General features: G+C 42.4%; 7 non-coding genes across 7 annotated transcripts; all 7 read left to right on the plus strand.

Moving 5' to 3' along the window:
* Positions 1–1,282: 1,282 nt before the first annotated feature.
* TRNAT-UGU (transfer RNA threonine (anticodon UGU)) lies at positions 1,283–1,358 on the plus strand. The gene has a single exon. It is a non-coding gene; the product is annotated as a tRNA-Thr (tRNA).
* Positions 1,359–3,546: 2,188 nt separating this feature from the next.
* TRNAT-UGU (transfer RNA threonine (anticodon UGU)) lies at positions 3,547–3,622 on the plus strand. Its single transcript has one exon. It is a non-coding gene; the product is annotated as a tRNA-Thr (tRNA).
* A 2,187-nt stretch (positions 3,623–5,809) lies between these two features.
* Positions 5,810–5,885, plus strand: TRNAT-UGU (transfer RNA threonine (anticodon UGU)). The gene has a single exon. It is a non-coding gene; the product is annotated as a tRNA-Thr (tRNA).
* Positions 5,886–8,078: 2,193 nt separating this feature from the next.
* On the plus strand, positions 8,079–8,154 carry TRNAT-UGU (transfer RNA threonine (anticodon UGU)). Its single transcript has one exon. It is a non-coding gene; the product is annotated as a tRNA-Thr (tRNA).
* Positions 8,155–8,983: 829 nt separating this feature from the next.
* Positions 8,984–9,059, plus strand: TRNAT-UGU (transfer RNA threonine (anticodon UGU)). The gene has a single exon. It is a non-coding gene; the product is annotated as a tRNA-Thr (tRNA).
* Positions 9,060–11,708: 2,649 nt separating this feature from the next.
* Positions 11,709–11,784, plus strand: TRNAT-UGU (transfer RNA threonine (anticodon UGU)). The gene has a single exon. It is a non-coding gene; the product is annotated as a tRNA-Thr (tRNA).
* Positions 11,785–13,972: 2,188 nt separating this feature from the next.
* TRNAT-UGU (transfer RNA threonine (anticodon UGU)) lies at positions 13,973–14,048 on the plus strand. Its single transcript has one exon. It is a non-coding gene; the product is annotated as a tRNA-Thr (tRNA).
* Positions 14,049–15,964: the final 1,916 nt, after the last annotated feature.

A 15,964-nucleotide genomic window follows, 5' to 3' on the forward strand; every position in this document is an offset into this window, starting at 1 on the left:
TGTTATTTTTTCCACCCACTTTTCTTTCTTCCTATTGACATTCCATTTGCTCTCATACCAACCCTTATACATTCCTTGGCATTACTGTTTGCTAGATCTCATTAATATTGTGTCAAAACACGAAAAAACTAGCCCTTAGGTATACACTTTTTTCCCTTAATCATTACGAGGGTCTCGTACTGGCAGACTTGGTGTCATTAGGTTGTGTACGAGGGACTGTTAGTCAGCTGCCCGCTCGTCAGAAGTTCACGTGCCACGTGACGCAAAACATGGGCATAAAAGAGTGTTTCACACTCGCTGCTTGGCTTATACATGGCGCTGACCGACACTCCTACTTCTAAATTTACATATAAACCCAAACAAAGTGGGGTGAGGGAAGGCTGCTGTGATAGCGGAGCTGTTAGAGCGTCGAACACGTTATTCGAAGGTAGTACGTTCGATTACTGTTCACGGCTAGTTATTTTTAAACCCACTTTTCTTTCTTCCTATTCACATTGCATTTGTTCTAATAACTTCTGCTATACATTCCTTGGCATTACTGTCTATTAGATCTCGTTATTATGGTGTCAAAACACGAAAAAAACAAGCCCTTAGGTATACACTTCTTCTCTTATTCATTAACGAGGGTCTCGTACTGGCGAACTTGGTGTCATTAGCCTATATACCAGGGACTATTAGTCACCTGCCCGCTCGTAGTAAGTTCACGTGCTACGTGACGCCACACATGCGCATAAAAGAGATTTCACACTCGCTCTTTGGCTTATAGATGGCGCTGACCGACACTCCTACTTCTAAATTTACATATAAACCCAAAAAAGGGGGGTGAGGAAAGGCCGCTGTGTTAGCTCGGAGGTTAGAGCATCGAATGCATTATTGCAAGGTCGTAGGATTGACTTCTGCTCACGGCTGGTTATTTTTTCACCCACGTTTATTTCTTTTTATTTACAATCCATTTGTTCTAATAACTTCCCCTATACATTCCTTGGCAATACTGTCTGTTAGATCTCATTATTATTGTGTCAAAACACGAAAAACAAGCCCTTCGGCATACACTTTTTTCTTTATTTATTGACGAGTCTCTCACTGGCAGACTAGGTGTAATTACGTTGTATACGATGGATTATGAGTCAGCTGCCCGCTCGTTAGAAGATCACGCGCTACGTGCCGCCACACATGCGCATAATAGAGTGTTTCACACTCGCTGCTTGGCTTATAGATGGCGCTGACTGGCTCTCCTACTTAAGAATTTACATATCAACCCCAAAAATTGGGGTTAGGGAAGGCCGCTTTGATAGCTCAGTGGTTAGAGCATCGAACGTGTTATTCGAAGGTCGTAGGTTCAATTCCTGCTCATGGCTTGTTATTTTTTCCTCCCACTTTTCTTTCTTCCTATTGACGTTCCATTTGCTCTAATACCAACCCTTATACATTCCTTGGCATTACTGTTTGCTAGATCTCATTATCATTGTGTCAAAACACGAAAAAACGAGCCCTTAGGTATACACTTTTTTCCCTTAATCATTACGAGGGTCTCGTACTGGCAGACTTGGTGTCATTAGGTTGTGTACGAGGGACTGTTAGTCAGCTGCCCGCTCGTCAGAAGATCACGTGCTACGTGACGAAAAACATGGGCATAAAAGAGTGTTTCACACTCGCTGCTTGGCTTATACATGGCGCTGACCGACACTCCAACTTCTAAATTTACATATAAACCCAAACAAAGTGGGGTGAGGGAAGGCCGCTGTGATAGCGGAGCTGTTAGAGCGTCGAACACGTTATTCGAAGGTAGTACGTTCGATTACTGTTCACGGCTAGTTATTTTTAAACCCACTTTTCTTTCTTCCTATTCACATTGCATTTGTTCTAATAACTTCTGCTATACATTCCTTGGCATTACTCTCTATTAGATCTCGTTATTATGGTGTCAAAACACGAAAAAAACAAGCCCTTAGGTATACACTTCTCTTATTCATTAACGAGGATCTCGTACTGGCGAACTTGGTGTCATTAGCCTATATACCAGGGACTATTAGTCACCTGCCCGCTCGTAATAAGTTCACGTGCTACGTGACGCCACACATGCGCATAAAAGAGATTTCACACTCGCTGCTTGGTTTTTAGATGGCGCTGACCAACACTCCTACTTCTGAATTTACAAATGAACCCAAAAAAGGGGGGTGAGGGGAGGCCGCTGTGATAGCTCAGTGGTTAGAGCATCGAACGTGTTATTCAAAGGTCGTACGTTAAATTTCTGTTCATGGCTTGTTATTTATTCACCCACTTTTCTTTCTTCCTATTGACATTCTATTTGTTCTAATAACCTCCCCCATACATTGCTTGGCATTACTGTTTGTTATATCCCATTATTATTGTGTCAAAACACGAAAAAACGAGCCCTTAGGTATACACTTTTTTCCCTTGATCATTAACGAGGGTCTCGTACTGGCAGACTAGGTGTCATTAGGTTGTACACGAGGGACTATTAGTCAGCTGCCCGCTCATATTAAGTTCACGTGCTACGTGACGCAACACATGCGCATGAAAAAGTGTTTCACACTCGCTGCTTGGCTTATAGATGGCGCTGAGTGACACTCCTACTTCTAAGTTTACATATAAACCTCAAAACGTGGGGTGAAGAAAGGCCGCTGAGATAGCTCAGTAGTTAGAGCATCGAACGCGTTATTCGAAGGTCGTAGAATCGATTCCTGCTCACGGCTTGTGATTTTCAAACCCACTTTTCTTTCTTCCTATTCACATTCCATTTGTTCTAATAACTTGCTCTATACATTCCTTGGCATTACTGTCTATGAAATCTCATTACTATGGTGTGAAAACAAGAAAAAGTAAGCCCTTAGGTATACACTTCTTTCCCTGATTCATTAACGAGGGTCTCGTACTGGCAGACTTGGTGTCATTAGGTTGTATACGAGGGACTATTAGTCAGCTTGCCGCTCGTATTAAGTTCACGTGCTACGTGACGCCACACATGCGCATAAAAGAGTTTTCACACTCGCTGCTTGGCTTATAGATGGCGCTCACATTGACACTCCTACTTCTAAATTTACATATAAACACAAAAAAGCGGGGTGAGGAAAGGCCGCTGTGTTAGCTCGGAGGTTAGAGCATCGAATGCATTATTGCAAGGTCGTAGGATTGACTTCTGCTCACGGCTGGTTATTTTTTCACCCACGTTTATTTCTTTTTATTTACAATCCATTTGTTCTAATAACTTCCCCTATACATTCCTTGGCAATACTGTCTGTTAGATCTCATTATTATTGTGTCAAAACACGAAAAACAAGCCCTTCGGTATACACTTTTTTCTTTATTTATTGACGAGTCTCTCACTGGCAGACTAGGTGTAATTACGTTGTATACGATGGATTATGAGTCAGCTGCCCGCTCGTTAGAAGATCACGCGCTACGTGCCGCCACACATGCGCATAATAGAGTGTTTCACACTCGCTGCTTGGCTTATAGATGGCGCTGACTGGCACTCCTACCTAAGAATATACATATCAAGCCCAAAAATTGGGGTTAGGGAAGGCCGCTTTGATAGCTCAGTGGTTAGAGCATCGAACGTGTTATTCGAAGGTCGTAGGTTCAATTCCTGCTCATGGCTTGTTATTTTTTCCTCCCACTTTTCTTTCTTCCTATTGACATTCCATTTGCTCTAATACCAACCCTTATACATTCCTTGGCATTACTGTTTGCTAGATCTCATTATCATTGTGTCAAAACACGAAAAAACGAGCCCTTAGGTATACACTTTTTTCCCTTAATCATTACGAGGGTCTCGTACTGGCAGACTTGGTGTCATTAGGTTGTGTACGAGGGACTGTTAGTCAGCTGCCCGCTCCTCAGAAGTTCACGTGCTACGTGACGAAAAACATGGGCATAAAAGAGTGTTTCACACTCGCTGCTTGGCTTATACATGGCGCTGACCGACACTCCTACTTCTAAATTTACATATAAACCCAAACAAAGTGGGGTGAGGAAAGGCCGCTGTGATAGCGGAGCTGTTAGAGCGTCGAACACGTTATTCGAAGGTAGTACGTTCGATTACTGTTCACGGCTAGTTATTTTTAAACCCACTTTTCTTTCTTCCTATTCACATTGCATTTGTTCTAATAACTTCTGCTATACATTCCTTGGCATTACTGTCTATTAGATCTCGTTATTATGGTGTCAAAACACGAAAAAAACAAGCGCTTAGGTATACACTTCTCTTATTCATTAACGAGGATCTCGTACTGGCGAACTTGGTGTCAATAGCCTATATACCAGGGACTATTAGTCACCTGCCCGCTCGTAATAAGTTCACGTGCTACGTGACGCCACACATGCGCATAAAAGAGATTTCACACTCGCTGCTTGGTTTATAGATGGCGCTGACCAACACTCCTACTTCTGAATTTACATATGAACCCAAAAAAGGGGGGTGAGGGGAGGCCGCTGTGATAGCTCAGTGGTTAGAGCATCGAACGTGTTATTCAAAGGTCGTACGTTAAATTTCTGTTCATGGCTTGTTATTTATTCACCCACTGTTCTTTCTTCCTATTGACATTCTATTTGTTCTAATAACCTCCCCCATACATTGCTTGGCATTACTGTTTGTTATATCCCATTATTATTGTGTCAAAACACGAAAAAACGAGCCCTTAGGTATACACTTTTTTCCCTTAATCATTAACGAGGGTCTCGTACTGGCAGACTAGGTGTCATTAGGTTGTACACGAGGGACTATTATTCAGCTGCCCGCTCATATTAAGTTCACGTGCTACGTGACGCAACACATTGGCATGAAAAAGTGTTTCACACTCGCTGCTTGGCTTATAGATGGCGCTGAGTGACACTCCTACTTCTAAGTTTACATATAAACCCCAAAACGTGGGGTGAAGAAAGGCCGCTGAGATAGCTCAGTAGTTAGAGCATCGAACGCGTTATTCGAAGGTCGTAGAATCGATTCCTGCTCACGGCTTGTGATTTTTAAACCCACTTTTTTTCTTCCTATTCACATTCCATTTGTTCTAATAACTTGCTCTATACATTCCTTGGCATTACTGTCTATGAAATCTCATTACTATGGTGTCAAAACAAGAAAAAGTAAGCCCTTAGGTATACACTTCTTTCCCTGATTCATTAACGAGGGTCTCGTACTGGCAGACTTGGTGTCATTAGGTTGTATACGAGGGACTATTAGTCAGCTTGCCGCTCGTATTAAGTTCACGTGCTACGTGACGCCACACATGCGCATAAAAGAGTGTTTCACACTCGCTGCTTGGCTTATAGATGGCGCTGACATTGACACTCCTACTTCTAAATTTACATATAAACACAAAAAAGCGGAGTGAGGAAAGGCCGCTGTGTTAGCTCGGAGGTTAGAGCATCGAATGCATTATTGCAAGGTCGTAGGATTGACTTCTGCTCACGGCTGGTTATTTTTTCACCCACGTTTATTTCTTTTTATTGACATTCCATTTGTTCTAATAACTTCGCCTATACTTTCCCTGGCAATACTGTCTGTTAGATCTCATTATTATTGTGTCAAAACTCGAAAAAACAAGCCCTTCGGTATACACTTTTTTCTTTATTCATTGACGACTGTCTCACTGGCAGACTAGGTGTAATTACGTTGTATACGATACTATGAGTCAGCTGCCCGCTCGTTAGAAGTTCACGCGCTACGTGCCGCCATACATGCGCATAATAGAGTGTTTCACACTCGCTGCTTGGCTTATAGATGGCGCTGACTGGCACTCCTACTTAAGAATATACATATCAACCCCAAATATTGGGGTTAGGGAAGGCCGCGTTGATAGCTCAGTGGTTAGAGCATCGAACGTGTTATTCGAAGGTCGTAGGTTCAATTCCTGCTCATGGCTTGTTATTTTTTCCACCCACTTTTCTTTCTTCCTATTGACATTCCATTTGCTCTCATACCAACCCTTATACATTCCTTGGCATTACTGTTTGCTAGATCTCATTAATATTGTGTCAAAACACGAAAAAACTAGCCCTTAGGTATACACTTTTTTCCCTTAATCATTACGAGGGTCTCGTACTGGCAGACTTGGTGTCATTAGGTTGTGTACGAGGGACTGTTAGTCAGCTGCCCGCTCGTCAGAAGTTCACGTGCCACGTGACGCAAAACATGGGCATAAAAGAGTGTTTCACACTCGCTGCTTGGCTTATACATGGCGCTGACCGACACTCCTACTTCTAAATTTACATATAAACCCAAACAAAGTGGGGTGAGGGAAGGCCGCTGTGATACCGGAGCTCTTAGAGCGTCGAACACGTTATTCGAAGGTAGTACGTTCGATTACTGTTCACGGCTAGTTATTTTTAAACCCACTTTTCTTTCTTCCTTTTCACATTGCATTTGTTCTAATAACTTCTGCTATACATTCCTTGGCATTACTGTCTATTAGATCTCGTTTTTATGGTGTCAAAACACGAAAAAAACAAGCCCTTAGGTATACACTTCTTCTCTTATTCATTAACGAGGGTCTCGTACTGGCGAACTTGGTGTCATTAGCCTATATACCAGGGACTATTAGTCACCTGCCCACTCGTAATAAGTTCACGTGGTACGTGACGCCACACATGCGCATAAAAGAGATTTCACACTCGCTCTTTGGCCTATTGATGGCGCTGACCGACACTCCTACTTCTAAATTTACATATAAACCCAAAAAAGGGGGGTGAGGGGAGGCCGCTTTGATAGCTCAGTGGTTAGAGCATCGAACGTGTTATACCAAGGTCGTACGTTAGAGTTCTGCTCATGGCTTGTTATTTTTTCACCCACTTTTCTTTGTTTCTATTGACATTCTATTTGTTCTAATAACCTCCCCCATACATTGCTTGGCATTACTGTTTGTTATATCCCATTATTATTGTGTCAAAACACGAAAAAACGAGCCCTTAGGTATACACTTTTTTCCCTTATTCATTAACGAGGGTCTCGTACTGGCAGACTAGGTGTCATTAGGTTGTACACGAGGGACTACTAGTCAGCTGCCCGCTCATATTAAGTTCACGTGCTACGTGACGCAACACATGCGCATGAAAAAGTGTTTCACACTCGCTGCTTGGCTTATAGATGGCGCTGAGTGACACTCCTACTTCTAAGTTTACATATAAACCCCAAAAAGTGGGGTGAGGAAAGGCCGCTGAGATAGCTCAGTAGTTAGAGCATCGAACGCGTTATTCGAAGGTCGTAGAATCGATTCCTGCTCACGGCTTGTGATTATTAAACCCACTTTTCTTTCTTCTTATTCACATTTCATTTGTTCTAATAACTTCCTCAAAACTTTCCTTGGCATTACTGTCTATGAAATCTCATTACTATGGTGTCAAAACAAGAAAAATTAAGCCCTTAGGTTTACACTTCTTTCCCTGATTCATTAACGAGGGTCTCGTACTGGCAGACTTGGTGTCATTAGGTTGTATACGAGGGACTATTAGTCAGCTTGCCGCTCGTATTAAGTTCACGTGCTACGTGACGCCACACATGCGCATAAAAGAGTGTTTCACACTCGCTGCTTGGCTTATAGATGGCGCTGACATTGACACTCCTACTTCTAAATTTACATATAAACACAAAAAAGCGGGGTGAGGAAAGGCCGCTCTGTTAGCTCGGAGGTTAGAGCATCGAATGCATTATTGCAAGGTCGTAGGATTGACTTCTGCTCACGGCTGGTTATTTTTTCACCCACGTTTATTTCTTTTTATTGACATTCCATTTGTTCTAATAACTTCCCCTATACTTTCCCTGACAATACTGTCTGTTAGATATCATTATTATTGTGTCAAATCTCGAAAAAACAAGCCCTTCGGTATACACTTTTTTCTTTATTCATTGACGAGTGTCTCACTGGCAGACTAGGTGTAATTACGTTGTATACGATGGACTATGAGTCAGCTGCCCGCTCGTTAGAAGTTAACGCGTTACGTGCCGCCACACATGCGCATAATAGAGTGTTTCACACTCGCTGCTTGGCTTATAGATGGCGCTGACTGGCACTCCTACTTAAGAATATACATATCAACCCCAAATATTGGGGTTAGGGAAGGCCGCGTTGATAGCTCAGTGGTTAGAGCATCGAACGTGTTATTCGAAGGTCGTAGGTTCAATTCCTGCTCATGGCTTGTTATTTTTTCCACCCACTTTTCTTTCTTCCTATTGACATTCCATTTGCTCTAATACCAACGCGTATACATTCCTTGGCATTACTGTTTGCTAGATGTCATTATTATTGTGTCAAAACACGAAAAAACGAGCCCTTAGGTATACACTTTTTTTCCCTTAATCATTACGAGGGTCTCGTACTGGCAGACTTGGTGTCATTAGGTTGTATACGAGGGACTATTAGTCAGCTTGCCGCTCGTATTAAGTTCACGTGCTACGTGACGCCACACATGCGCATAAAAGAGTTTTCACACTCGCTGCTTGGCTTATAGATGGCGCTGACATTGACACTCCTACTTCTAAATTTACATATAAACACAAAAAAGCGGGGTGAGGAAAGGCCGCTGTGTTAGCTCGGAGGTTAGAGCATCGAATGCATTATTGCAAGGTCGTAGGATTGACTTCTGCTCACGGCTGGTTATTTTTTCACCCACGTTTATTTCTTTTTATTGACATTCCATTTGTTCTAATAACTTCGCCTATACTTTCCCTGGCAATACTGTCTGTTAGATCTCATTATTATTGTGTCAAAACTCGAAAAAACAAGCCCTTCGGTATACACTTTTTTCTTTATTCATTGACGACTGTCTCACTGGCAGACTAGGTGTAATTACGTTGTATACGATACTATGAGTCAGCTGCCCGCTCGTTAGAAGTTCACGCGCTACGTGCCGCCATACATGCGCATAATAGAGTGTTTCACACTCGCTGCTTGGCTTATAGATGGCGCTGACTGGCACTCCTACCTAAGAATATACATATCAACCCCAAATATTGGGGTTAGGGAAGGCCGCGTTGATAGCTCAGTGGTTAGAGCATCGAACGTGTTATTCGAAGGTCGTAGGTTCAATTCCTGCTCATGGCTTGTTATTTTTTCCACCCACTTTTCTTTCTTCCTATTGACATTCCATTTGCTCTCATACCAACCCTTATACATTCCTTGGCATTACTGTTTGCTAGATCTCATTAATATTGTGTCAAAACACGAAAAAACTAGCCCTTAGGTATACACTTTTTTCTTTTAATCATTACGAGGGTCTCGTACTGGCAGACTTGGTGTCATTAGGTTGTGTACGAGGGACTGTTAGTCAGCTGCCCGCTCGTCAGAAGTTCACGTGCCACGTGACGCAAAACATGGGCATAAAAGAGTGTTTCACACTCGCTGCTTGGCTTATACATGGCGCTGACCGACACTCCTACTTCTAAATTTACATATAAACCCAAACAAAGTGGGGTGAGGGAAGGCTGCTGTGATAGCGGAGCTGTTAGAGCGTCGAACACGTTATTCGAAGGTAGTACGTTCGATTACTGTTCACGGCTAGTTATTTTTAAACCCACTTTTCTTTCTTCCTATTCACATTGCATTTGTTCTAATAACTTCTGCTATACATTCCTTGGCATTACTGTCTATTAGATCTCGTTATTATGGTGTCAAAACACGAAAAAAACAAGCCCTTAGGTATACACTTCTTCTCTTATTCATTAACGAGGGTCTCGTACTGGCGAACTTGGTGTCATTAGCCTATATACCAGGGACTATTAGTCACCTGCCCGCTCGTAGTAAGTTCACGTGCTACGTGACGCCACACATGCGCATAAAAGAGATTTCACACTCGCTCTTTGGCTTATAGAAGGCGCTGACCGACACTCCTACTTCTAAATTTACATATAAACCCAAAAAAGGGGGGTGAGGGGAGGCCGCTTTGATAGCTCAGTGGTTAGAGCATCGAACGTGTTATACCAAGGTCGTACGTTAAAGTTCTGCTCATGGCTTGTTATTTTTTCACCCACTTTTCTTTGTTTCTATTGACATTCTATTTGTTCTAATAACCTCCCCCATACATTGCTTGGCATTACTGTTTGTTATATCCCATTATTTTTGTGTCAAAACACGAAAAAACGAGCCCTTAGGTATACACTTTTTTCCCTTATTCATTAACGAGGGTCTCGTACTGGCAGACTAGGGGTCATTAGGTTGTACACGAGGGACTATTAGTCAGCTGCCCGCTCATATTAAGTTCACGTGCTACGTGACGCAACACATGCGCATGAAAAAGTGTTTCACACTCGCTGCTTGGCTTATAGATGGCGCTGAGTGACACTCCTACTTCTAAGTTTACATATAAACCCCAAAAAGTGGGGTGAGGAAAGGCCGCTGAGATAGCTCAGTAGTTAGAGCATCGAACGCGTTATTCGAAGGTCGTAGAATCGATTCCTGCTCACGGCTTGTGATTTTTAAACCCACTTTTCTTTCATCTTATTCACATTCCATTTGTTCTAATAACTTCCTCTATACATTCCTTGGCATTACTGTCTATGAAATCTCATTACTATGGTGTCAAAACAAGAAAAATTAAGCCCTTAGGTATACACTTCTTTTCCTGATTCATTAACGAGGGTCTCGTACTGGCAGACTTGGTGTCATTAGTTTGTATACGAGGGACTATTAGTCAGCTTGCCGCTCGTGTTAAGTTCACGTGCTACGTGACGCCACACATGCGCATAAAAGAGTCTTTCACACTCGCTGCTTGGCTTATAGATGGCGCTGACATTGACACTCCTACTTATAAATTTACATATAAACACAAAAAAGCGGGGTGAGGAAAGGCCGCTGTGTTAGCTCGGAGGTTAGAGCATCGAATGCATTATTGCAAGGTCGTAGGATTGACTTCTGCTCACGGCTGGTTATTTTTTCACCCACGTTTATTTCTTTTTATTTACAATCCATTTGTTCTAATAACTTCCCCTATACATTCCTTGGCATTACTGTCTATGAAATCTCATTACTATGGTGTCAAAACAAGAAAAAGTAAGCCCTTAGGTATTCACTTCTTTCCCTGATTCATTAACGAGGGTCTCGTACTGGCAGACTTGGTGTCATAAGGTTGTATACGAGGGACTATTAGTCAGCTTGCCGCTCGTATTAAGTTCACGTGCTACGTGACGCCACACATGCGCATAAAAGAGTGTTTCACACTCGCTGCTTGGCTTATAGATGGCGCTGACATTGACACTCCTACTTCTAAATTTACATATAAACACAAAAAAGCGGGGTGAGGAAAGGCCGCTGTGTTAGCTCGGAGGTTAGAGCATCGAATGCATTATTGCAAGGTCGTAGGATTGACTTCTGCTCACGGCTGGTTATTTTTTCACCCACGTTTATTTCTTTTTATTGACATTCCATTTGTTCTAATAACTTCCTCTATACTTTCCCTGACAATACTGTCTGTTAGATATCATTATTATTGTGTCAATACACGAAAAAACAAGCCCTTCGGTATACACTTTTTTCTTTATTCATTGACGAGTGTCTCACTGGCAGACTAGGTGTAATTACGTTGTATACGATGGACTATGAGTCAGCTGCCCGCTCGTTAGAAGTTCACGCGTTACGTGCCGCCACACATGCGCATAATATAGTGTTTCACACTCGCTGCTTGGCTTATAGATGGCGCTGACTGGCACTCCTACTTAAGAATATACATATCAACCCCAAATATTGGGGTTAGGGAAGGCCGCGTTGATAGCTCAGTGGTTAGAGCATCGAACGTGTTATTCGAAGGTCGTAGGTTCAATTCCTGCTCATGGCTTGTTATTTTTTCCACCCACTTTTCTTTCTTCCTATTGACATTCCATTTGCTCTAATACCAACCCTTATACATTCCTTGGCATTACTGTTTGCTAGATCTCATTATTATTGTGTCAAAACACGAAAAAACTAGCCCCTAGGTATACACTTTTTTCCCTTAATCATTACGAGGGTCTCGTACTGGCAGACTTGGTGCCATTAGGTTGTGTACGAGGGACTGTTAGTCAGCTGCCCGCTCGTCAGAAGTTCACGTGCTACGTGACGCAAAACATGGGCATAAAAGAGTGTTTCACACTCGCTGCTTGGCTTATACATGGCGCTGACCGACACTCCTACTTCTAAATTTACATATAAACCCAAACAAAGTGGGGTGAGGGAAGGCCGCTGTGATAGCGGAGCTGTTAGAGCATCGAACACGTTATTCGAAGGTAGTACGTTCGATTACTGTTCACGGCTAGTTATTTTTAAACCCACTTTTCTTTGTTCCTATTCACATTGCATTTGTTCTAATAACTTCTGCTATACATTCCTTGGCATTACTGTCTATTAGATCTCGTTATTATGGTGTCAAAACACGAAAAAAACAAGCCCTTAGGTATACACTTCTCTTATTCATTAACGAGGATCTCGTACTGGCGAACTTGGTGTCAATAGCCTATATACCAGGGACTATTAGTCACCTGCCCGCTCGTAATAAGTTCACGTGCTACGTGACGCCACACATGCGCATAAAAGAGATTTCACACTCGCTCTTTGGCTTATAGATGGCGCTGACCGACACTCCTACTTCTGAATTTACATATGAACCCAAAAAAGGAGGGTGAGGGGAGGCCGCTGTGATAGCTCAGTGGTTAGAGCATCGAACGTGTTATTCAAAGGTCGTACGTTAAATTTCTGTTCATGGCTTGTTATTTATTCACCCACTTTTCTTTCTTCCTATTGACATTCTATTTGTTCTAATAACCTCCCCCATACATTGCTTGGCATTACTGTTTGTTATATCCCATTATTATTGTGTCAAAACACGAAAAAACGAGCCCTTAGGTATACACTTTTTTCCCTTAATCATTAACGAGGGTCTCGTACTGGCAGACTAGGTGTCATTAGGTTGTACACGAGGGACTATTAGTCAGCTGCCCGCTCATATTAAGTTCACGTGCTACGTGACGCAACACATGCGCATGAAAAAGTGTTTCACACTCGCTGCTTGGTTTATAGATGGCGCTGAGTGACACTCCTACTTCTAAGTTTACATATAAACCCCAAAACGTGGGGTGAAGAAAGGCCGCTGAGATAGCTCAGTAGTTAGAGCATCGAACGCGTTATTCGAAGGTCGTAGAATCGATTCCTGCTCACGGCTTGTGATTTTTAAACCCACTTTTCTTTCTTCCTATTCACATTCCATTTGTTCTAATAACTTGCTCTATACATTCCTTGGCATTACTGTCTATGAAATCTCATTACTATGGTGTCAAAACAAGAAAAAGTAAGCCCTTAGGTATACACTTCTTTCCCTGATTCATTAACGAGGGTCTCGTACTGGCAGACTTGGTGTCATTAGGTTGTATACGAGGGACTATTAGTCAGCTTGCCGCTCGTATTAAGTTCACGTGCTACGTGACGCCACACATGCGCATAAAAGAGTGTTTCACACTCGCTGCTTGGCTTATAGATGGCGCTGACATTGACACTCCTACTTCTAAATTTACATATAAACACAAAAAAGCGGAGTGAGGAAAGGCCGCTGTGTTAGCTCGGAGGTTAGAGCATCGAATGCATTATTGCAAGGTCGTAGGATTGACTTCTGCTCACGGCTGGTTATTTTTTCACCCACGTTTATTTCTTTTTATTGACATTCCATTTGTTCTAATAACTTCGCCTATACTTTCCCTGGCAATACTGTCTGTTAGATCTCATTATTATTGTGTCAAAACTCGAAAAAACAAGCCCTTCGGTATACACTTTTTTCTTTATTCATTGACGACTGTCTCACTGGCAGACTAGGTGTAATTACGTTGTATACGATACTATGAGTCAGCTGCCCGCTCGTTAGAAGTTCACGCGCTACGTGCCGCCATACATGCGCATAATAGAGTGTTTCACACTCGCTGCTTGGCTTATAGATGGCGCTGACTGGCACTCCTACTTAAGAATATACATATCAACCCCAAATATTGGGGTTAGGGAAGGCCGCGTTGATAGCTCAGTGGTTAGAGCATCGAACGTGTTATTCGAAGGTCGTAGGTTCAATTCCTGCTCATGGCTTGTTATTTTTTCCACCCACTTCTCTTTCTTCCTATTGACATTCCATTTGCTCTCATACCAACCCTTATACATTCCTTGGCATTACTGTTTGCTAGATCTCATTAATATTGTGTCAAAACACGAAAAAACTAGCCCTTAGGTATACACTTTTTTCCCTTAATCATTACGAGGGTCTCGTACTGGCAGACTTGGTGTCATTAGGTTGTGTACGAGGGACTGTTAGTCAGCTGCCCGCTCATCAGAAGTTCACGTGCCACGTGACGCAAAACATGGGCATAAAAGAGTGTTTCACACTCGCTGCTTGGCTTATACATGGCGCTGACCGACACTCCTACTTCTAAATTTACATATAAACCCAAACAAAGTGGGGTGAGGGAAGGCCGCTGTGATACCGGAGCTCTTAGAGCGTCGAACACGTTATTCGAAGGTAGTACGTTCGATTACTGTTCACGGCTAGTTATTTTTAAACCCACTTTTCTTTCTTCCTTTTCACATTGCATTTGTTCTAATAACTTCTGCTATACATTCCTTGGCATTACTGTCTATTAGATCTCGTTATTATGGTGTCACAACACGAAAAAAACAAGCCCTTAGGTATACACTTCTTCTCTTATTCATTAACGAGGGTCTCGTACTGGCGAACTTGGTGTCATTAGCCTATATACCAGGGACTATTAGTCACCTGCCCGCTCGTAGTAAGTTCACGTGCTACGTGACGCCACACATGCGCATAAAAGAGATTTCACACTCGCTCTTTGGCTTATAGATGGCGCTGACCGACACTCCTACTTCTAAATTTACATATAAACCCAAAAAAGGGGGGTGAGGGGAGGCCGCTTTGATAGCTCAGTGGTTAGAGCATCGAACGTGTTATACCAAGGTCGTACGTTAAAGTTCTGCTCATGGCTTGTTATTTTTTCACCCACTTTTCTTTGTTTCTATTGACATTCTATTTGTTCTAATAACCTCCCCCATACATTGCTTGGCATTACTGTTTGTTATATCCCATTATTATTGTGTCAAAACACGAAAAAACGAGCCCTTAGGTATACACTTTTTTCCCTTATTCATTAACGAGGGTCTCGTACTGGCAGACTAGGTGTCATTAGGTTGTACACGAGGGACTATTAGTCAGCTGCCCGCTCATATTAAGTTCACGTGCTACGTGACGCAACACATGCGCATGAAAAAGTGTTTCACACTCGCTGCTTGGCTTATAGATGGCGATGAGTGACACTCCTACTTCTAAGTTTACATATAAACCCCAAAACGTGGGGTGAAGAAAGGCCGCTGAGATACCTCAGTAGTTAGAGCATCGAACGCGTTATTCGAAGGTCGTAGAATCGATTCCTGCTCATGGCTTGTGATTTTTAAACCCACTTTTCTTTCTTCTTATTCACATTCCATTTGTTCTAATAACTTTCTCTATACATTCCTTGGCATTACTGTCTATGAATTCTCATTACTATGGTGTCAAAACAAGAAAAAGTAAGCCCTTAGGTATTCACTTCTTTCCCTGATTCATTAACGAGGGTCTCGTACTGGCAGACTTGGTGTCATTAGGTTGTATACGAGGGACTATTAGTCAGCTTGCCGCTCGTATTAAGTTCACGTGCTACGTGACGCCACACATGCGCATAAAAGAGTGTTTCACACTCGCTGCTTGGCTTATAGATGGCGCTGACATTGACACTCCTACTTCTAAATTTACATATAAACACAAAAAAGCGGGGTGAGGAAAGGCCGCTCTGTTAGCTCGGAGGTTAGAGCATCGAATGCATTATTGCAAGGTCGTAGGATTGACTTCTGCTCACGGCTGGTTATTTTTTCACCCACGTTTATTTCTTTTTATTGACATTCCATTTGTTCTAATAACTTCCCCTATACTTTCCCTGACAATACTGTCTGTTAGATAT

Source organism: Rhipicephalus microplus, chromosome 6 (genome assembly GCF_043290135.1).
Source record: "Rhipicephalus microplus isolate Deutch F79 chromosome 6, USDA_Rmic, whole genome shotgun sequence".
NCBI lineage: Eukaryota > Metazoa > Arthropoda > Arachnida > Ixodida > Ixodidae > Rhipicephalus > Rhipicephalus microplus.